General features: G+C 40.6%; 2 long non-coding RNA genes across 2 annotated transcripts; one reads left to right on the top strand and one right to left on the bottom strand.

The window, feature by feature from the left end:
* The first annotated feature begins 1,484 nt into the window (after positions 1–1,484).
* On the top strand, positions 1,485–9,984 carry LOC125904040 (uncharacterized). The gene is made up of 10 exons (XR_007451357.1): positions 1,485–1,694; positions 1,950–2,103; positions 2,299–2,371; positions 4,146–4,532; positions 4,681–4,776; positions 5,914–6,227; positions 6,373–6,541; positions 6,710–6,782; positions 6,875–7,074; positions 9,487–9,984. It is a non-coding gene; the product is annotated as an uncharacterized LOC125904040 (long non-coding RNA).
* A 434-nt stretch (positions 9,985–10,418) lies between these two features.
* On the bottom strand, positions 10,419–18,302 carry LOC125904042 (uncharacterized). The gene is made up of 6 exons (XR_007451359.1): positions 17,458–18,302; positions 17,322–17,368; positions 17,160–17,237; positions 12,083–12,194; positions 11,330–11,876; positions 10,419–11,194 (listed from the first exon to the last, which is right to left on the bottom strand). It is a non-coding gene; the product is annotated as an uncharacterized LOC125904042 (long non-coding RNA).
* Between the last annotated feature and the right edge of the window lie 2,270 nt (positions 18,303–20,572).

Below are 20,572 nucleotides of genomic sequence, written 5' to 3'. Positions count from 1 at the left end.
TGCCAACCTCAGCATGCCATCAACCTCACAGCAGTGCCCCACAACAGCCCCTTTGTACAATCTCCGCCCATTCATAAGAAATGGGGCCCAAGACAGAACAGGTAAGAATAGGTAGGATTTATTTAAAACTAGACGAGGGCTCTCAGTAGAGCGCATATAAAGATATAGATATGCTATAATTTAGTTCTGATCTCCACCAGGCATGTACAGGTAGAGCGGAACTATTCTGAAACATCAGTAGGCTACGATAAATGCGCCTACTCTTTGCAGGCTCGTGTCTTGGGCGACCTGAAGCGTGTATATACACTTTTAGACTTTTTCCCCATAATATTCGTGTAAACTCGAGGTTGATGTCCAATAAAAAGGCACATTAAACAAACTTATTACACATAGTAACATTTTGCAATAGGCAGAGTAGTGTGTGAGCTTTGTGGACGTAGAAGTGAGAAAAGAAAAAGAAGCTTCACAAAAAAGCAGAGCTATTCACAGAACACTCTGCTGTGTGTAGAGATCTGTTTATATGTCTGTATGGTTAGCTTGGTATCGTGCTCAGGTGATTTAATGAAGGTAAAACACAGTAAATGACTGTGCGTAATGGCACTGCGCTCTGACGCTCTGAGGACAGGGAAAGCTGCTGCGGCTGCAGGGATTGCATGAACTGAAAGAGAAGCTGTTCATATATTGTTTAGATACAATTAGAATCACCTACATCCATAGACCAATGCAGGCTCAATATTAAGTTTAGTATTGAACGTAGGCTATTCGATGATCGGCGACACATTGTCAGCTTTGGGCACGTTACACAGCGGACTGTGGACCAGGGGCGGATTTAGTCATTTTGGGGCCCAAGGCAAAGACAGGCATGGGGCCCTCCAGATCCTTTTATTCATCCCTATTTTCAATCCTTATTGTACAAAGACACTTAAAAAGGTGTTTTTAAGTGTCTTTGTAAAAGCCATAATAAAATAAAGGCTTTTAATGAAGTAATCAAGCTACCCTTTTTCTTTCCCTGCTCTATGCAAGAGTGCCTGAAGTTTGTTTTTTCATCCTTGGTAAGATTTTGAGCCCTCTTCTTCAAGAGCACCCGCATTTTTCTTTGAGTTTTTGGACAATATGGGTCCTTGAGCACACCACTACCTCTTTTCTCAAGTAAAAACTCTAACCATAGGTGTATGAGGAGTTTTATGGGGCCCTCAGAAACTTGGGGCCCCAGGCAGCCACCTAGTTTTGCCTAATGGTAAGTCCCCCCCTGCTGCGGACATACAGACAAATGCATAGTGAGATTATGCCTAACGGAGATTATTACTATGGAATTAAAAATTTGTATTGCTGCTGTATTAATCACGCTATCTAAGACATAGATGTTGTCTATCAACCACAAAATACATATATGAATACAGTGTAAAATAAGTTTACTGTTAACACTGCTTGTGTCTATACAGAATTATATATTTTGTTTAATGTTTCTAAGGTTTCAGGCACAAGGCAGTTCACGTTCTGTGGCTCAGTCCTTTTTCAAGGAGGTAATTCTCCTGCCAGACGACAAAGCTACATGTACCAAGACGTACCAAAAAAGCTTGGCTTTTTGAAAACGGCCACATCAAGTCTGCCTTGGAATATGGCTGTGACTGGGATTCTGACAAAGTAATGCAGGCAATAATGGCAGCCTTCCAGCCAGCTGTGGAGGGATGCAGGTAAGTTTTGGAATTGTTTTGTCATATTTGTTCCTCTTTTCATTTGATATTTGCAAGAATACCACGACATACTATACTATGACAGCTTCATTTTAAGTGCTTGCATGTATTGACACTACATCGTTTCCTTGTACTGTAGTGTGCTCTTTTGGCTTCAACAGAAGTGTGACAAAGTGGGTGAGAATTCACGATTTGTCCCCAGTTTCATTTTACCATATTACTGTTTCATGTATTGTGTGTTTTTCCTTCCCTTAGGTTACAAATCCTGATGCCATGCTACAACAAACTAGTTGAGCCATCCCTTACCCCCACACAGAGTTTGAATGGAGACCTTGTGAAAAAGCTGTTTCATCAGAAGTCCATTTATGTCAGACCTGACAGGATCATTTTAAGTGACGAAAAAGAATATGTGAGTAGTACTAACGATTTCAAGACATGTTTATTATTGTGGCAGTCACAATGGCAATACTGTATTTTACGCTTGATTGAAGTAGTTACTTATAGTATGCTCTGACATAAGACAAAAGTCTGTTACAATATTTTGTTGTTAGTATAGTCTATTGGATCCATAAAAGTTATTGTATTTATCTGTTTGCATTTACAGTCATTTTCTGATGGAGAAAGCAACTGTTTAAATGGCCCTGGTTTGGCAGAAATATCTGACACTGACAAATGTGGTAAATATTTTTACACTATTACATCATAAAGAAATTACCCTTTTTTAATCTACCACATAATACAGAGGTGGAAAAAAGTTTTCGGACACCCCATGCATTTGTGAAATATTGCATTAAGAATCACTCTTAGGTCTTCAAGTGCAATTTCTTTTAGTACAGTCACAGCTAAAATACTAAATAAATCCTAAAAAAGCCATTAAAAACTTAAAATTGATTGGTTCCATAAAAATACAGAAGAAATTTTGAGTATTGGGTCATTTTGGTACCAGTGATGAAGGTCATTCTTTTTATTAAAAGACACAATTTTTGTTGCCAAGCTTCATGTCTACATAAAGCCAGCACATTTGAAAGTTCTTCAGACACAGAAATGGCTAAAACAAGGAACCTAACGCAGGAAACACACCTGAAGATAAAGATTCTCAGCCAGGAAGGGTACAGCTGCCGCCAGATAGCCAGGAAGTGCAGATGCAGTCCTTCAGCAGTTGGATACACTCTGCAGAAATACAGACGAACCAACAGCTTGGAAGACAAACCAAAATCTGGGCATCCAAGGGTTTCTTCAGCAAGAAATGACTGCATCCTGATCCGCATGTGCAGGCAAAACCACCAAATGACATCACAGGAGCTTCAGCAGCAGTGGTCAAACCAAACTGGTGTCCAGTGTTCCACCTGCACTGTACGTGGCCAACTTTTAGATCATGGCTTAAGGTCCTACAAGGCTATCAAGAAGCCCCTGATCAATGAGAGACAGAGGTTAGCCCGGCGTCGTTGGGCCCAGGCACACAAGAACTGGACAGCCAGGAATTGGAAGAAGATTTCGTGGTTAGATGAGTCCAGTTTCCAGCTTTATCTTCCTCCTACTAATGTGAGGGTACGCAGAAGGCCAGGCGAAGCATTATCTCCAGCATGTACAGTACCTACTGTCAAGCATGGTGGAGGCAGTATCATGGTTTGGGGATGCATGAGTGTTGCTGGTGTTGGTCATCTCACTGTCTGTGATGGCACATTGAACTCTACCAAGTATTGTACCATTCTCAAACCCACATGCTCCCTTCTGGCGTGCACTGTTCCGTCGAGGTAAAAACTGGATGTTTCAACAAGATAATGCCCCTTGCCACACATCCAAGGCCAGTAGAACTTGGCTGCAGGAGCACAGTATCCAGGTCTTAGAGTGGCCAGCTCAATCCCCGGACATGAGCCCCATTGAAAATCTGTGGTGGATTATCAAAAGGTCTGTTTCAAAGCATAAAGCAAAGAATTTAGAAGAATTAAAAGCAGTAATTCAAGAAGAATGGGACAAGATTACCCCTCAACAGTGTGAAAGGCTCGTGGGGAACATGCCAGCCAGGATTAGAGCTCTACTACGTGCCAATGGCAGGACTACTAAATATTAATTTGATGATGGTTTATTTATTTTTTGTTCAGTTTTGAACACATTCTCTGTTATTTGTTGACTTTGATACTGACAATGTTGAGAACTAACATATTGAAACTGTCAAGAATTTAGTTTTGTTAGTTTTTCTTGTAAACAATAAACAAAAAAATATAATTTGTATTTGTTTGTATCTGTCTAATGCAGCCACACCTTTTGAAACACAAAAAAAGATTTTTCCACAAATATTTCATGATAATATTTGAGATTGTGTAAAATTTTAAGGGTGTCCGAAAACTTTTTTCCACCACTGTACATATATTGTACAAGCCCTAAATGTGTTCTGATGCTCACTGTCATATAAGTTAAATGTTACTCAAAAGTTAATTTTCCATGTTACAGTTACAGCCATTGGTAGTGCACCTGACGTTTCCAAAGAAGTTGTCCCAGACATATCCATCTCCAGTCATACCCCTTCAATGTCCAGTGGTGACGAAGTTATATGGTGTTTTGCTACCGAAGATATTTGCACTGATGCACCTCCTATCCGAGCTGACACCCTCACCATGTCCACTATAGTGCTGGTGTCATCACTATTGATGAGACTGTCACCATGTCCAGTGGAACTCCTGCCATCTCCACTGGCAACACTCATGGCTTGTCGGTTGGCCCCACTGTCAATGCAGGCGGTAAAAGGCGTTGCATCTTTGGGAATAACTCCTCCGGTGTGTCCCATGGTCCCACTCAACCCAGTGCATCTGGCAATAGTTCATCCAGCACATCCTACAGGTCTATCTTTTCTAAATGTTTCATCTCTTTTCATACAGTATTGTTAGCAAATACCTATTTGCTATGTAAAGATATTGTGGAGTCATGGTGTGAACAAACAAATCATATTTGTACCTTAATTATAAGATATTCTTGTTTTATTTTGTAGTACATACCTTGACCTATTTGAGGAAGAATACCTCTCTGATGACCCTGATCTCTAGGAAGCCATTTCCAGGTCTTTAGATTCCAGCACAAGTGAGAGGTCAGTAGAAGATATTATACAAAATCTGAGTGTTGTAATCCAGGATAACAATAACTTATTTTCTAGCCTAGAGACAAGTAGCAAAAAGCAAAAAGCAAGCTGCAACCTACTGTTCTTTATTTGTTATCCAGTCATTTCTGTGGTCATTTTGTCAACAATATACAATAGATCTATTTTTTTAAATCACGGTGTAAAACTTCTCTGAATGGAGATTATCCGTGCTATAACATGCATTATATTTCATGTGTATGTATGGCACCCTTTTTTTGTGATCAGATTGCAATCAGATAGCACTTGACCACATACATTTACGCCTGGTATTAATGTACGTCTCCGGTGTCCACATCTACAGTAGATCCATTGCATGTGCCTTCCCATTGACAGACACAGCAGCCGACTATTTTAATGTTTTTTTTTGTTTGTTTGTTTGTTTTTTACGGCGTATTTCCACCTGCAGAGTTGTTGCATGTAGATTCAAGTTGCACTTGCATTTACACTTGTGTTCAGTGTGGTCACAATGCGTCCCTGACCACCTTCAGAAGTGGTTTGGCAGATCAAATAACAATGCGTCCTCAATTTGTTTTGAGTTTTTTTACATCCATACTTAAATGAGGTCAAGTCCTATCTGATTGCAATCCGATCACAAAAAGTGCATTTTAATACAAGGTGTGAAGGGGGCTGATGTGTGTGATTTAGTAGTTTCAGTGCCTCTTTGGATGAAGGGGGGTTTTCAGTGTTGTAAATTCTTCTCATGCTCTTTGCATTTTATGTGTGACATATCAGTAGGTTAAGTTCTTCTGGAAAAGCAAGAAAAAAGTAAAACTCTTTCCCTTATCCCTTTAAGTAGGATAGGCAAAATAAGCTAAGGCTTCAGCCTATACCTTTTCGGTCAGTGTATATTTGTGTATACTGTATTATGTATCTGTTTTTGTTTTTTTTGTTTTTCTTGTTTTTATCAGACTGAAATAAAATCACTTCAACTAAAAAACTAAAGCGTCATCACAAATATTTTTGGAAAATTGATTTTTAATCAGTATTCATAATGTGGATGTGTGGATGTTGGATTATAGTACAGTATGTGAGTTATTCCCATTGACACTAACAATGCCTTTGTTTTACTGTTTATTATTGTTCCAGTGATTTAAAGATGACTTTAGAGAGAATAATGGAGCAGATTTCATCTAGAGTAAATGATGACAGCGCTGTGCGCTTCAATATCATAAGAAGAAGTGTGTGGGATGGAGCATCCAGAGCCCTGGGCAAATCCAATTTTTCACCCGAGAAGAAAGTGGATATCAAGTTTACTGATGACTATGGAATATCTGAGGGAGCTGTGGACAATGGAGAACCTACTCGGGAGTTTTTCCGACTCTGTCTTCATGAAATCAAGGACAAAACTGGCATCTTTGAGGGTCCACCTGATGCCAAAGTCCTCACATGCAACTCCAAAGGTACTTATGATTAAATTAATTCTCAGTGAGGATTTTTTGTAACGCTCTAATTTATAATACCTTTTTGGAATTTTTTATAAAAATCAGCCTGAATATTCGTGATGTAACCACTTCACATGTGATGTTTCATTTCATTTGATAACAGCAATGAAAGACAATGGATACTTCAATGCTGGCCAGATTATGGCAATGTCAATTGCCCATGGGGGACAGAGTCCATGTTTCCTGTCTGAACTCTTGTATGAGGTCCAGACAATGTAAAGGTCAAAACTGAACATATTACTGATGAAGAAACAAGGTCACAGGTGCAGTCGGTGAGCATATTTTCCTTTGATTCTGTTGAATTTATAAAGAAATTATTCATTTTGCATTTGCTCATTTACATACAAACACTAAAGCTAACAGTTGTATATCTTAATTGTAAATAAAAGTCAATGAATATTTATTGCTCTCATATCCTAATGTAATTTTAATATTTTCAGATCTTACAAGCTGAGACTGAATCACAACTGCAAGATGCAGTCGCACAGGCAGCCAGCTTGACCAGTCTTGCAGGTCACAATGTTCGCATAACACTGCACTCTTTACTAAATTGAACATTAAATAACATCCGAACAACACATTCCAATTTGTTTCACTTTTAATAGGTTCAGAGATGGCTTAATGTCTCTAGGTGTCCTGGAAGCTCTACAGAGATACCCTCTACAGATGAAGTGCCTTTTTGTGAAGGCTGAAAAGAGTTTAACAGCAGCTGATGTAGAGAATCTCTTCCGGATCATTCACTCTGAAAGAGGGAGTAATGCATTCCAAGAAGAGTGCTGGCAAGACTAACTTCAGAATGCTGAATGTAAGTTTGGCATGTTAGACAGTGTTTCAACAAGACATTATTCTTTAAACTGGTTTGGCTGCATCATAGTAGTAGATGACATTGTAAAAAAAATAATTTTAATTGAGATGCTCCACTATGTAAGACAGTTTATATGAATTATAAATACATAAATTGGGGCAAATATTCAGTGTGGACTAGTAGCTGGAGAGGTGCCAGTTCACCTTCTGGGTACAGCCAAAGTACTGTTGTTGCTTAAGGGCACTGAACCCCCTACTGCTCGGGGGACCATCCTTTGCAAGTGGTGCTCACTGCAGAGCCAGTGGAGATGCAGAGAGGTTGAGCTTGACCTAGTCCAACTCCATTTCTCTGGACCTATTGTTCGGGTTTGGGTAAGAATATCTGGGTAAGCCAGTCAGAGACAGGGTGAGGTGGATCATGCCTTGACAGGTCCAGGGAGGTGGAGTTGGACTAGGTCATTGGCTCTGTAGTGAGCAGCCTCTCATCCTATGGGACAGACAGCCCCCTTCACTCTGACATCTCCCCATAACAATAGAGTGAAAAAGTTGTATTTCTCCTCAAGAAATTAATAAAGTATACCTTCTAGTTAGATTTAAAAGACACTGATTTTGGCTATGTAACCCAGCCCGTGCGCTGCCTCTGGCTCCTCTCTGTACCTGGAGACTCTGTGTTGTGTTTTGTTGTGTTTTTGTGCAGGTGTAATGCAGAGGGACGAGCTGGACACACAGTGGCAATTTGATCGTGGCTTTAACTGCGACGTTTATTTTCACAATCTCACAGATGCTGATGCTGGTGGCCTCACTCCTTTCAAATACAAGAGAAATATTAAAACAAAATGGCGCTTGCCTAGCTAATTACCTTGAAATACGGTTGCCTATAAGGACAAATGGCTTCAATCGCTAAACCTCCTGAGGGCAGAAATAATGTACCAGCGTCATCTATTGACCAAACTAGGCAACTGCCCTTCAGCTACATGATTTCATATAAAACATTGCACATCCATAATCATATCTTGGTTGTAATGGCTTCTTGTGCATCCAGCAAACTTTGAACAAAATTAGCCTAGATTTCTTATGGTCCTCATCAATTCCTGTCTATTTATTTAGCCCATCTTTAAGTTTTTTGTTGTTTTTTTTAACTCCGATTCTGTTGGGTGTTATTACAGGCCAGTGTTTTTGAACCAGAGATGGGCATAAATACATCAAAATCTACTTAATTACAAAATACGAATACTTGCTCAAAAAATGTTATTAATTATAAATACAAAATACTGGTCTGAAAAATGTAATTAATTATAATTACGTATTTTGTAATTAAAATACAAGAAATACATTCTACAAAAACTAATAATGAGGTGCAACGGTAGTGGACTGATTAATGTATTGCTACATATTAACTCAATTTACATCTATTTTAATTATTTATTAATCATTTGGAGACATTTCTCTGAGTTTTTCTCCTCTTAAATCTCTGATTCCAGCCTCTCAAATGTGAATTTTCCTGGTTTATTTAGAGCTCAATCCTATCTTTAGTCCACAGTATCTCCCCTAGCACACAGCATTATTTCTGTTCCACTTTTACAGTAGTTTATTATGTCTCCCAGAGTTCAGTTATTAATAACCTTCTATGAGGGCAACATTTGTAGTATTCTTGAGTTACCCTGAAGTTATGGGACTTTTATTCATGTTTAGCATAATATCTGGTGTCATGACAGTATCTAATATCAATAGATGAAAACCAGAAGCTACAGACGACTCAGGTAATTGGGTGTGAATTTGACCTGCACTTTGTCAGGCTGTAGGTAATAAATAGAAGTACTCTATTGGTAGTAGGCCTGTTAGTATTACTTTTATACAAAAAAAGTATATTTATGTATTTAAAATACATAAATACAGGCTATTTGTGTAATTAATTACAAATTACTTCTAAAATTCAAGCAAAATACAAAATACTTAAAAGTAATTAAAATACATATTTTAAATACATGTAATTAAAATACTGCCCATCTCTGCCTCTACCACTGTTTCATAAGGGTGTCCTGATTGTTTATACCATATTAGGAACTTTAGGTACTTTTCCACAGCATAGCCTAGCCCTAAACACAGGTATTCCCAGAGCTACCAGGGCTTCCAAGCTGCTCTAAAGCATTCCAGATCTGATTTTAACATAGAGTGTATAATAAAGTATAAGTTAAGTATATGATTGAAGTTCATAGTCTATTACATTCTGAGCTGTCCTTTCAAATTACTGTCATTTCAAAAATAAAAACTAATGCCTAATGCTGGTTTAGGGGAATTTAACTACTCACCCACTTTGCATCACTTCAGTGGTATAATACTTCATGACTTTATGAAAATGCTGGTAGATGTAGTCATCATTTAATTGTGTTAATCTTTTTTTTATGTCTTACAGGTGAAAACAATGTCTCTCTGGCGGATATTCTTGTTTTCCTTACTGGATGTGACAGTGTTCCAGCACTGGGCTTCTCTCCAAAGCCAAGCCTTGAGTTCATTACCCATTCCTGATTTCCACAGGCGAATACTTGAAAATATTCTTCGCATTCCAGTTCATGCAGTATACACTGCTTTCAAATCTGATATGGATTTTGCCATACTCAATTCACCAGAGTTTGGAAGAGTGTGAGAGGTAATATTATGGAGGGCTTTTAGAGCTTGAATTATGATGAGGATTTTTGTTTGTTTGTTTGTTTACCATAAATAATTGCTGTAACTTCTTTTTGGTTTTCCTAGAGACAGTATTCACTTGAATTAAGGCATGAAGAAATATAAGTAGAAAATGTTCTTTGTTAGTTTCGAAGGTATATTTCAAGCCATGAGACATTTGTACGTGTTTCAAGATGCCTGTATTTTATGTGTAAGGCCTTCTGAATAATGGTTCTGTGTTCCTACTTTGTATGGACTGGTTCATTGTCAATTTAGTGTCTATGGGGAATGTGCATCATTGACTTGTCATGTCGTGGACAGTAACTAAGTACATGTACCCAATTGTTCTTAAATAAAGATTTCAGATTCCTTTACTTGAGTATTTGCATTGTATGAAACTTTATACTTCTACTCCGCTACATCTCAGTTTGTCAGTTTAGGGGTCCGGAAGTGGAAAAGTTTGAGAACCCTATGCTTTAAACAGTACAACTGAAAGAGTCAAACTCTTATATACTTTTATTTGACTAAAAGAACTGAATACTTCATCCACAACTGAATATAATATACATGGCACATACAGTATCTATATGGTGATACATCACATTTTGTTATGAAAGAAAAGTATATTATGAGCAAATCTTTGGTCCTAGGACCTGTACACTCCTTTTGTCCATTAGAATCCCTTAAACTCAAATTACTTATTTATATCTGGGTTTATATGTGACAATGTATTACACCACAGTAGTGGAACAACTGAATTACTAAAGCTAGTAGACTATCTCTCAAGCAGGTCACATGCTCTGACAAAAAGTTGAATTCCATGATGTCCATCATCAGTGAAGGGGTTGATGGGCCTTAACTCCACATTCCACTGGTGATCATAAGGGGGTTGCACAGGCACACGATTGAGTGGGCTTTGATCCTGAGGAAGTTGGAGCATTCCCATTGTCCACAGTTGCAGTGGGGACCGACTCGCCATTGTCCTCAAGCTGTGGTTGTTCCACTGGCTCACAAACTCATCCACGGATCTGTTTATTCTAGGATGATAAACATAGTGAAGAGCTGTAATGTGAAGAGGGTCAGTGCTGTCTAAAAGTCCGACATTTTCCATAAAGAGGAAAAGGTCTTTATAGTATCCTGACACGACCCTGTTTACTTCTGCCCACAGTCTTTCGATCCTTTGATTATGCACACTACATCCAACCATGAAACTTCCTCTGTTTGTTCCTCGATTTGCAATCATGAACCGTGCAACATCAATGTTCTCGCTACCAGCATCACCCCTGACATGGTGTGGCAGTCCAAATACATCCACAGCACCCTGGAAAAGATGCAAGGCAGTCGATGCTCGGTTGTCTGTGCAACATTTCAGAAAGGTAATGCAGCGACTGTAGCCATCAACTGCTCCACGATAGACAAATCCCCATGGATTTAATTTGTGGTTTGTGTCAATATGCCTGAAATAAGAAGAAATGTATTATTATTATTATTTATTATTATTATTATTGTGATAAACCACACTGGATGTACATAAAAATGTAACTTCATTGATTTTGCTGTAAGATTATTTGTACTTGGTAATAAGTTCCAACCTCCCGGGTAGAGCAGGCGCCCCCATGTACTGAGGCTACAAGTCCTCTGCAGCAGCCGCAGGTTCGACTCCCGCCTACGACCCTTTGCTTGGCCCTCCTAAATCCTTGTATCAGTCTTTATGAATCCCATTATTGGCCAGCTAGGGAAAAATAACTAGTGTTAATCAAATTTATAAAACACATACCACACTTCATTTGGGGCAGAGACATTGTTGAATTGCCCTTTGTCCTCTCAAGGCTCGCCCCACTCGATCTACTGTCCTTAAACACTCTCGTACCCGCCAACGCTGAACTCTGATTCCTCTCCCTCTCAAACTACCAGTGACATAGGTCTCTCCAGAACTGGGGGTTTGTCTGAGAATATCAGCAATAAGACGATCCAGATCGTCATTTGCAATGTCAGTGAAACTCCCATAGTCCACCAGACCGAGTTGTGTCCTGTAGTTGTACAGTGTTCGGATGTTTACAGACAGCATCCGAGATAAGGCGATCCAGCTAAATCCTAAGTCCCGCATGTGAATCAGCTGAGCAGCTGGTATGTTGTACCCTCAAAGAGAAAAATAAAATAAAAAACAAATGTGTTAATGTGTTTATTCACGTGAATAAATTGTCTTAGTACCTTGCAGCCTATAATAATTTTTATGTAATGATAAATAATAATAAGTTTGTAACTTCTTTATTGTACCATGTACTGAGTAGATATTATTCTTGGCCTGCATCAGCCTCCATCCCCATACACTAAATATTACTTACCTCCGCCTTCCTCTCTGAGATGTAGAATGTGTGCCCATGCCATGCGCTTGTACATCAACTTCCAGCTGGACTGGTATTTACGCCAACATCTCCCTTAGAGACTCCTAGATTCCTTCAAGAAGGACGTATAATGTTCTTTCAGCAATGTTTTGTTGTACATTATTACTCATAAGCACTATGAATGATGCAATAATGGAGATATGATCCTCAGTGTGACGCGATATAGTCTCCAAACTGTTATTGTCATTTGGACTACAACCTGTAGCAAAAAAGTTTTCCAGTTCAGTAAAGTACTGGAATATTTCAGCTGATGCCATTTTGTAAAGCCAGCAAATTCAGAAGGCTATCACCTGACTTGACTTGGCTTCAGTAAAACTTCATTCCATATATTCAAAGTTTCATTCAATATATTCGGGGGTTCATTCCATACATTCAAAGTTTCATTCAATATATTCAAATATTAATTTCCTGAACAGCATGCCATAATATATATATATATATGTGTGTGTGTGTGTGTGTGTGTGTGTGTGTGTGTGTACATATATACATATATATATATATACAGTACAGGCCAAAAGTTTGGACACACCTTCTCATTCAATGCGTTTTCTTTATTTTCATGACTATTTACATTGTAGATTCTCACTGAAGGCATCAAAACTATGAATGAACACATGTGGAGTTATGTACTTAACAAAAAAAGGTGAAATAACTGAAAACATGTTTTATATTCTACTTTCTTCAAAATAGCCACCCTTTGCTCTGATTACTGCTTTGCACACTCTTGGCATTCTCTCCATGAGCTTCAAGAGGTAGTCACCTGAAATGGTTTCCACTTCACAGGTGTGCTTTAACAGGGTTAATTAGTGGAATTTCTTGCTTTATCAATGGGGTTGGGACCATCAGTTGTGTTGTTCAGAAGTCAGGTTAATACACAGCTGACAGCCCTATTGGACAACTGTTAAAATTCATATTATGGCAAGAACCAATCAGCTAACTAAAGAAAAAGGAGTGGCCATCATTACTTTAAGAAATGAAGGTCAGTCAGTCCGGAAAATTGCAAAAACTTTAAATGTGTCCCCAAGTGGAGTCGCAAAAACCATCAAGCGCTACAACGAAACTGGCACACATGAGGACCGACCCAGGAAAGGAAGACCAAGAGTCACCTCTGCTTCTGAGGATAAGTTCATCCAAGTCACCAGCCTCAGAAATCACAAGTTAACAGCAGCTCAGATCAGAGACCAGATGAATGCCACACAGAGTTGTAGCAGCAGACCCATCTCTAGAACAACTGTTAAGAGGAGACTGTGCAAATCAGGCCTTCATGGTCAAATAGCTGCTAGGAAACCACTGCTAAGGAGAGGCAACAAGCAGAAGAGATTTGTTTGGGCCAAGAAACACAAGGAATGGACATTAGACCAGTGGAAATCTGTGCTTTGGTCTGATGAGTCCAAATTTGAGATCTTTGGTTCCAACCGCCGTGTCTTTGTGAGACGCAGAAAAGGTGAACGGATGGATTCCACATGCCTGGTTCCCACTGTGAAGCATGGAGGAGGAGGTGTGATGGTGTGGGGTGTTTTGCTGGTGACACTGTTGGGGATTTATTCAAAATTGAAGGCACACTGAACCAGCATGGCTACCACAGCATCCTGCAGCGACATGCCATCCCATCCGGTTTGCGTTTAGTTGGACGATCATTTATTTTTCAACAGGACAATGACCCCAAATACACCTCCAGGCTGTGTAAGGGCTATTTGACCAAGAAGGAGAGTGATGGAGTGCTGCGGCAGATGACCTGGCCTCCACAGTCACCGGACCTGAACCCAATCGAGATGGTTTGGGGTGAGCTGGACCGCAGAGTGAAGGCAAAGGGGCCAACAAGTGCTAAACACCTCTGGGAACTCCTTCAAGACTGTTGGAAAACCATTTCAGGTGACGACCTCTTGAAGCTCATTGAGAGAATGCCAAGAGTGTGCAAAGCAGTAATCAGAGCAAAGGGTGGCTATTTTGAAGAAAGTAGAATATAAAACATGTTTTCAGTTATTTCACCTTTTTTTGTTAAGTACATAACTCCACGTGTTCATTCATAGTTTTGATGCCTTCAGTGAGAATCTACAATGTAAATAGTCATGAAAATAAAGAAAACGCATTGAATGAGAAGGTGTGTCCAAACTTTTGGCCTGTACTGTATATATATACATATATATATATATATATATATGTATGTATGTATGTATGTAGATACAGATACGTAGACAGGAGGAGATATTAAGGGGTGCAAAGTAGTGGCCCAGGCTAAACAGGGACAGTGGTTGAATTGGGAAAGTGTAGAGAAGAGGAAGCTTAGTTGGAGGGACCTGTGGAGTATGGAGGAGAATTGTATTAGATTCCTGGTAGGGGCTGCATACGATGTGTTACCAACCCCCCAGAACGTAAAACTGTGGGTAAATGAGGACCCATCATGCCCATTGTGTTCAGGTACCGCAACCTTAAAGCATATTTTCTCAGGCTGTAAAGTTAGCTTGTCACAAGGCCGATATACATGGCGACATAACCAGGTGTTAAAATGTTTAGCTGCAGGGCATTGAAGGGAAATGAAGACAGGTGAATTCAGAAGGTGTTAAGGATAGGAGTTTAGTAACTCAGTTTGTCCGTGAGGAAGAGAAATACAGAAGGGATAAGTTAGTAAGGAGGCAAGGGTGTGGCTGCCCAGAAGGTGCTTGTGACTGGGAAATGCAAGTAGATTTAGGGGGAAAGCTTGTTGTTCCCCAGGAAATAGTTTGTACCAAGCAGAGGCCTGACGAAGGGCTCTAGTTTCCTGGCGCAGCGCAGGGTGGCGCAGGGTGGCGAACCCCGTGCAGAGCTAGTTTCAGGCAGCGCAACCCGAGGCCCGCTCAGTTTGGGAGTTTGGCAGACCGAGGTGCACTGAGATGGGTGTGGTGGCGCAGCAGAGGGAGGTGTCGACAGATCCAGCTTGGCGCAGTGACAGTTTCGTGCCAAAAGGCTTCGCCGAAGGTGCGCTAAAAGCTCGCCAGCTGAAACCAGGTCTACTGTCAGCGCAGGCAGAGCACAGCCGGTGTAAGCAGAAGTTTGGCTGACCGGCGGACAGTGCGCACACGTCACCAAAACCTCACAGGCAGGTTTCCAGAATATCAGGCACATTAACAATGCAATAAATACCCAAAAAAACACTATTCAATGCAACTATCTGCAATCAGCACATAAATGTATCTCCATATCGACTGTCCCGTCACATCTGATGTCAGATCAAAGGGGATTGGCACCATTTGGCACGTTTGGCACGCGTAGTGGAAATTCAGCCTGATTTGATTAACACAGCTGCAAACTAATGAGTTCACATCCCTCTCAGCCAACCACAAACAGCCACAGCATCAGATAGGGAGTATATATTCAGCATCTGTCATCTTAGAAAAGTCAAAAGAAAAGAAACAGAGTGAGACTGCGAGAGACAAAGAGAGAGCGTGCGAGCACGCGAGAAACGCAACATTGATTTACAGTTGTGGTGACCTCCTCCCAGGCTACCTTTGCATCATCAGCCCGTGGAGGTCTGCTCACAGTTCCGTATATTCGGACACTGCGAGCTTGGACCTCCTGGACCAAAACATCAGTTTCCTCCTGGGAGAAGTTTGGCCGTCTGATGCTGCTGCTCTATTCTGCCATGGCGAATTGAGTAAACTCTCATTACACCTTTGCGTGGCGCATTTAAGGGCGAGGAGAGGGGCTCATTTGATTGGTGTGATGTGAGTAAAACCAACTCCACGCCCTCTCTCCTCCCTCTTTCCGACTTGCGCAGGTAGGAGGGACGGAGATGGGAAAGAGGAGTAGCTGCGCCAGGCGCACGGTGTGCCAAACTTGCAAAATCCACCTGGCCATACCCAGTTGGCGAAGCGCAGATGCGCTGCGCCCCCGCCTCACCCGGTCTGCGAAACTAGAGCCCATAGTGTTGTGGTCAGTGAGTCAACGGATAGTTTATTTCATTGAGCTGACAGTTCCTTGGGAAGACTAAGTGGAAGAAGCCTATGAAAGAAAAAAGCTTAGACATGCAGACTTAGGAGCAGGAGCTGAGCAGCGAGGATGGAAAACTAGGATTTGTCCAGTGGAAGTGGGGGGTAGAGGATTCATACCAAGATCAGCTGTCTCACTCCTGGGGGAACTCGGAGTGCGGGGACAGAGTTTGAGGAAGACAGCGAAGGAAATGTCAGATGAAGCAGTTAGATGTAGCCAATGGATCTGGAAGTGAAGAAATAATGTCAGTTGGGGGCCAGCAGGGGGAACTACTAAGCAGGCTACATAACTCCTTGAGATCAGGTGGAGAGCTCCACTTCCTCTCAGGAGGAAATCCAGGAAGAGGAAGGTTATTTAAGTGTGGGAGTGGCCTATTAGAATCCCTTTTGTTTGAGACCATGCTGCAAGGTGAGTGTGTTTGCTGACCCTGTAAGTTTATTCATCTCCTTTAACTTTAGCTTATATTGTAGTTATGCTATGTAGCGTGTGAAACAGCGTATGGTGAATGTGCTAGGAAAGGTAGTATCAGCACTGCTTCTACCTGGAGATCACATGTACGGAGCCTGGGTTTGGTTGAAGGTGGCAGTGCTGTTTGGGCTGAGAAAGCCATGTGTAAGTAAGGTAAAGGAGGTTATTGGGTTGGTGTGGGGAGCAGTGAGACCTGGCATTAGGGGAGTGTCTCTGGGACGCCAGAGATCACTGTCTAGCCTCCTGGAGGTGTCGTGGGACAAACTAGACGAAACACTGGTGAAAGGAAGTTCCCACCTGATGACCCCAAAGACATGTTAGTTATCACTGCTCACTGGTCTGTATAGTTAAGGTATAAGCCCTATGATAAGCTATAATAGCTTATCATAGGGCTTAGGAGGTGATTCACTGAGTGTTGATCCTTTCTCTAGAGCACAAACTTCTTGTGTTTATTTGAATTCCAAGCAGGCTATCAGACTGTTCAGCATCTGTGTCCTGCTACAGATATATTTTCTATGAGCACCACATCACTGACTTCTTATACATTATGGACTAAATTATTTCCACAAGATTGACAGGTTACCTCAAACCTTCTGGAGTCCAGAGACAGAGTCTCCTCCTCATCTGCTGCATCCATCACGGCTGCAGATGTGCCTTCACCCTGCCACATTAAATAGAACTTGTATTGATCTAGTGTAAAATTGCAAGACATGTCAAGCATATGCCTTTAATGAATAACACTCACCAGATTATCTTCTGGTGGCTCAAGAAGAGTCAGTGTGTCACCTGACACTACAAGACAGACAGTCCACATAACACATGGTTAATTAATGAATGAATAAAATGGTTGATTCCATGTACAGCATACTGGAATAATGTACCTTGTATGAAGAGGGCAGTTTCTGTGTGTTGGACAGAGTCTGTAACTGTCCCCCCCGTATCCCTTCCATCATTGGCCTGCTTTGGTTTTGATCAAGTGCAAGCTCTTCTGCTGGTGTGAAATCTGCTGTTGTCAGACACGTTTTTCTTCACTGCTGAAATCAGTACAGATATGTGAGCAGGCACCTCCCAAATAATTTATACATCTCATTTGTACATTGTTATCAGCAATTTATTGAGGCACTTACCAGACTGCAAAATATTCCTATACTTAATCTTCACCTGTTGCCAGGTTTGTCCAGTTTTATTTGTGCTGTATGAGCATTAAATGAGATAGATTATATATATATAGGCCTAGCCTGTAAGAGATTTGCGCAATGAATCAAGAATCATCATGGTACATTTCCAAGTAATGTTAACTTCCACTGTTCACCTTTAAGGCAAAGTGTGCAACTGTTAATTTGTAAAAGGAACTTTAATTGTAATTATGACAGATTCATTTGCGCAGCAAGTGTATATTTTTAGATTACTTACGCATTCAGTCTGCCAAGCATTTTCTCTGTGCTTAATAATTGCTGCTGTGTTTCCTTTTTTAGTTATATGTTTAACCTCCTCATAAATCTCCATAATGACACGCTGCTCACTGGGCGAGAAGTAAGCCGCACGTGTCCTCTCCATTGGTGCATCAGTGAAACTGTGATCAACCAATGTGGTATATTTAAGAAAGCCGTGCACTTATCTGAATAAGTTACACCTGGCTTGACATAGCCGCTCCTCCTCAGCCTGGCTTGGCGTTCAAACAACCAATTAAGCCAGGATGGACTTATGAGACTTTGTCCAGCCTCGCTTTTCCACTTATCCTGGATTGCTTAACTCTACTTTCGAACAATGGGCCCCAGGAATCTAATGGGAGTAAATTTACTCATTAATTTGCATATTGTGACATCCATAGTAAATCATAGTAAAACTGAATTTTGGACATATTTACACAGATTTATTTATTTATTTATTTATTTATTTATTTGTCATCTCATCCTCAAAAGCAAAGGAACAGGAATCTGATGGGAGTAAATTTACTCATCTAATTTGCATATTGTGACATCACTAGGCAGCGGCCATATTGGATTACATAACTCTCAGTAAAACTGAATTTTTGACATATTTACACAGTAGATTTTTTATTTATTGTTATCTCATCCTCAAAATGCCAAGTAGTCTTCAATCTCAGACTTTTCTACAAGCCCCATGCATAAAATGAAGTGACATGCAAGTTTTCATCTCAGGGACAATAACATCATACCAGTCATTGAGTCTGGATTTGGGTTTTTTCTGTTCTCTGGATAAGAACTGGGTAGCATATCTGTTGGTTTCATTTGTGATAAGGGTCAAATAATATATAAGTAGTGGGTTTAGCACTTGTGAGATCCTTGTCTCCATAATAGCCAACAGGCTCATCAAAGTCCCTGATCCACTTGTGATCCACTTCCTCATTTCTCAAGTAAACCCAGCCATCATCATCACTGTTTACAGCCCTGCTTTTCCCACCCCTGCTGCCTCCAACACGTCCTCTCCTTGGCTAATTTCTGCCACCCCAACCACGATGAGGCAAAGTCTGGTTATTATTGATATCATGTGCTGCTTTGTGTGGACCGCCGTTGTGTAGGCCTATATGATGCACAGATGCAGACGCACCTTCACTTTCACTTTGTTCACTCGGCGACCGATCATCATCAGAGGGCAAATATCTCCTGTCAGAATCAGAATCAGCAAGTAACTGACTAAGTGCTTCATCAACAGTGAAAAAACCTTTCAGCATTTTTTGTGTTTTTGCTGTATTTCGCTCGCTATCTTTCTCTAGCTGCTGGCACTCGCATCGCTCTCTCTCCCGCTGTGTTCACTCTGCTCCTCCCTCTGTGTTTCAAACTCTTTTTTCGACGTCAGGATTGAAGCTGAAAATGTTCGCCACCGAGGGGTGCAAAGTCGTAACAAGATTTGGCAGTATTTGTGGAGCTATGGTCTGTCTTATTCAGCAATGTTGCTTGTCGCAATTTTGCGACTTTGGCGCTTAACACTGCACAATCACCTACAGTCACTCCAGTAAAGTTCAAGCCAAATGTGTCAACTATAACATTAATGTATGATGATTACACTGAGTATGTACTAAGTAAGTACTATGAAAATTAGACAGTTTTAGATATAGATCACGGCTACAAAATGGAGCAAAGAGAAGTAGACAAACAGATCCAGAGCAGTATAAAATCCTTTGAAGATAAACTCTGGGAAACTGCCAGTCAAAATGGGTGGTATAAGTGGGCTATGTATACGGTAAGACAAATGACCCTCAGTGAATGTATAACGTGCGCTGAAGCTCCAATAGCACTGCCTACAGTAGTACCAGAAAAGCACACATTTGAAGAATGTGCCATGGTGCAACGACATAAACGTAGGGAAGGTGAATTCACCCCACAACCTGAAGTACCGCCCATATTTAGACTTCCTATGTGTGGTATCCAATGCAGACTGCTATATGGCTCTAGGTATATTCACAGCTACTTAGACACATGCACCTATTGTGACTTTGAAGAAGCGTGCACTGAATTTATGATTGCTACATCCCAAAATGAGCCACCCACAAATTATAAAGTAGATGAATTGGCTGAATATGAGTAATTTGCAAGGAGAGGATTCACTCCTGAAGAAGGGGGGATTCTCATGGGTTACACAACAGTCAACTGCAAGGTAACATGGGTATTATCTTGGTTTCCACAAGCAAACATGGCCATATAGTTCATAAACCAGTATGGTTTTGAAAACCCAGAGCTTCTAGATAAAACTTGAAAACTTAACAATGACTAGACCCATCATTTATTTGCTAAGTGAACAAACATATGCTGTTGCAGACAGTTACTGGATGTGTGGAGATAAAATCTTGTGAAATGTGTTAACACCTCGATGGATTGGGCTTTGCGCGCTGGTTATGATGGAATAAATGACATACTCAAAGTTAAAGAAACATCAAATAAGCTGAACAGGCATGAAAAGACAGTTTGAAAACCACGAAAATGTGTACCTAAATAAAAAAGGGTTGCCCACAGGGATTCCAGATGAGTTCAAAGC

Source organism: Epinephelus fuscoguttatus, linkage group LG16 (assembly GCF_011397635.1).
Source record: "Epinephelus fuscoguttatus linkage group LG16, E.fuscoguttatus.final_Chr_v1".
In the NCBI taxonomy this organism is placed as follows: domain Eukaryota; kingdom Metazoa; phylum Chordata; class Actinopteri; order Perciformes; family Serranidae; genus Epinephelus; species Epinephelus fuscoguttatus.
The sequence above is the reverse complement of the archived record's forward strand: the minus strand, read 5'-3'. Positions and strand labels throughout refer to the sequence as shown.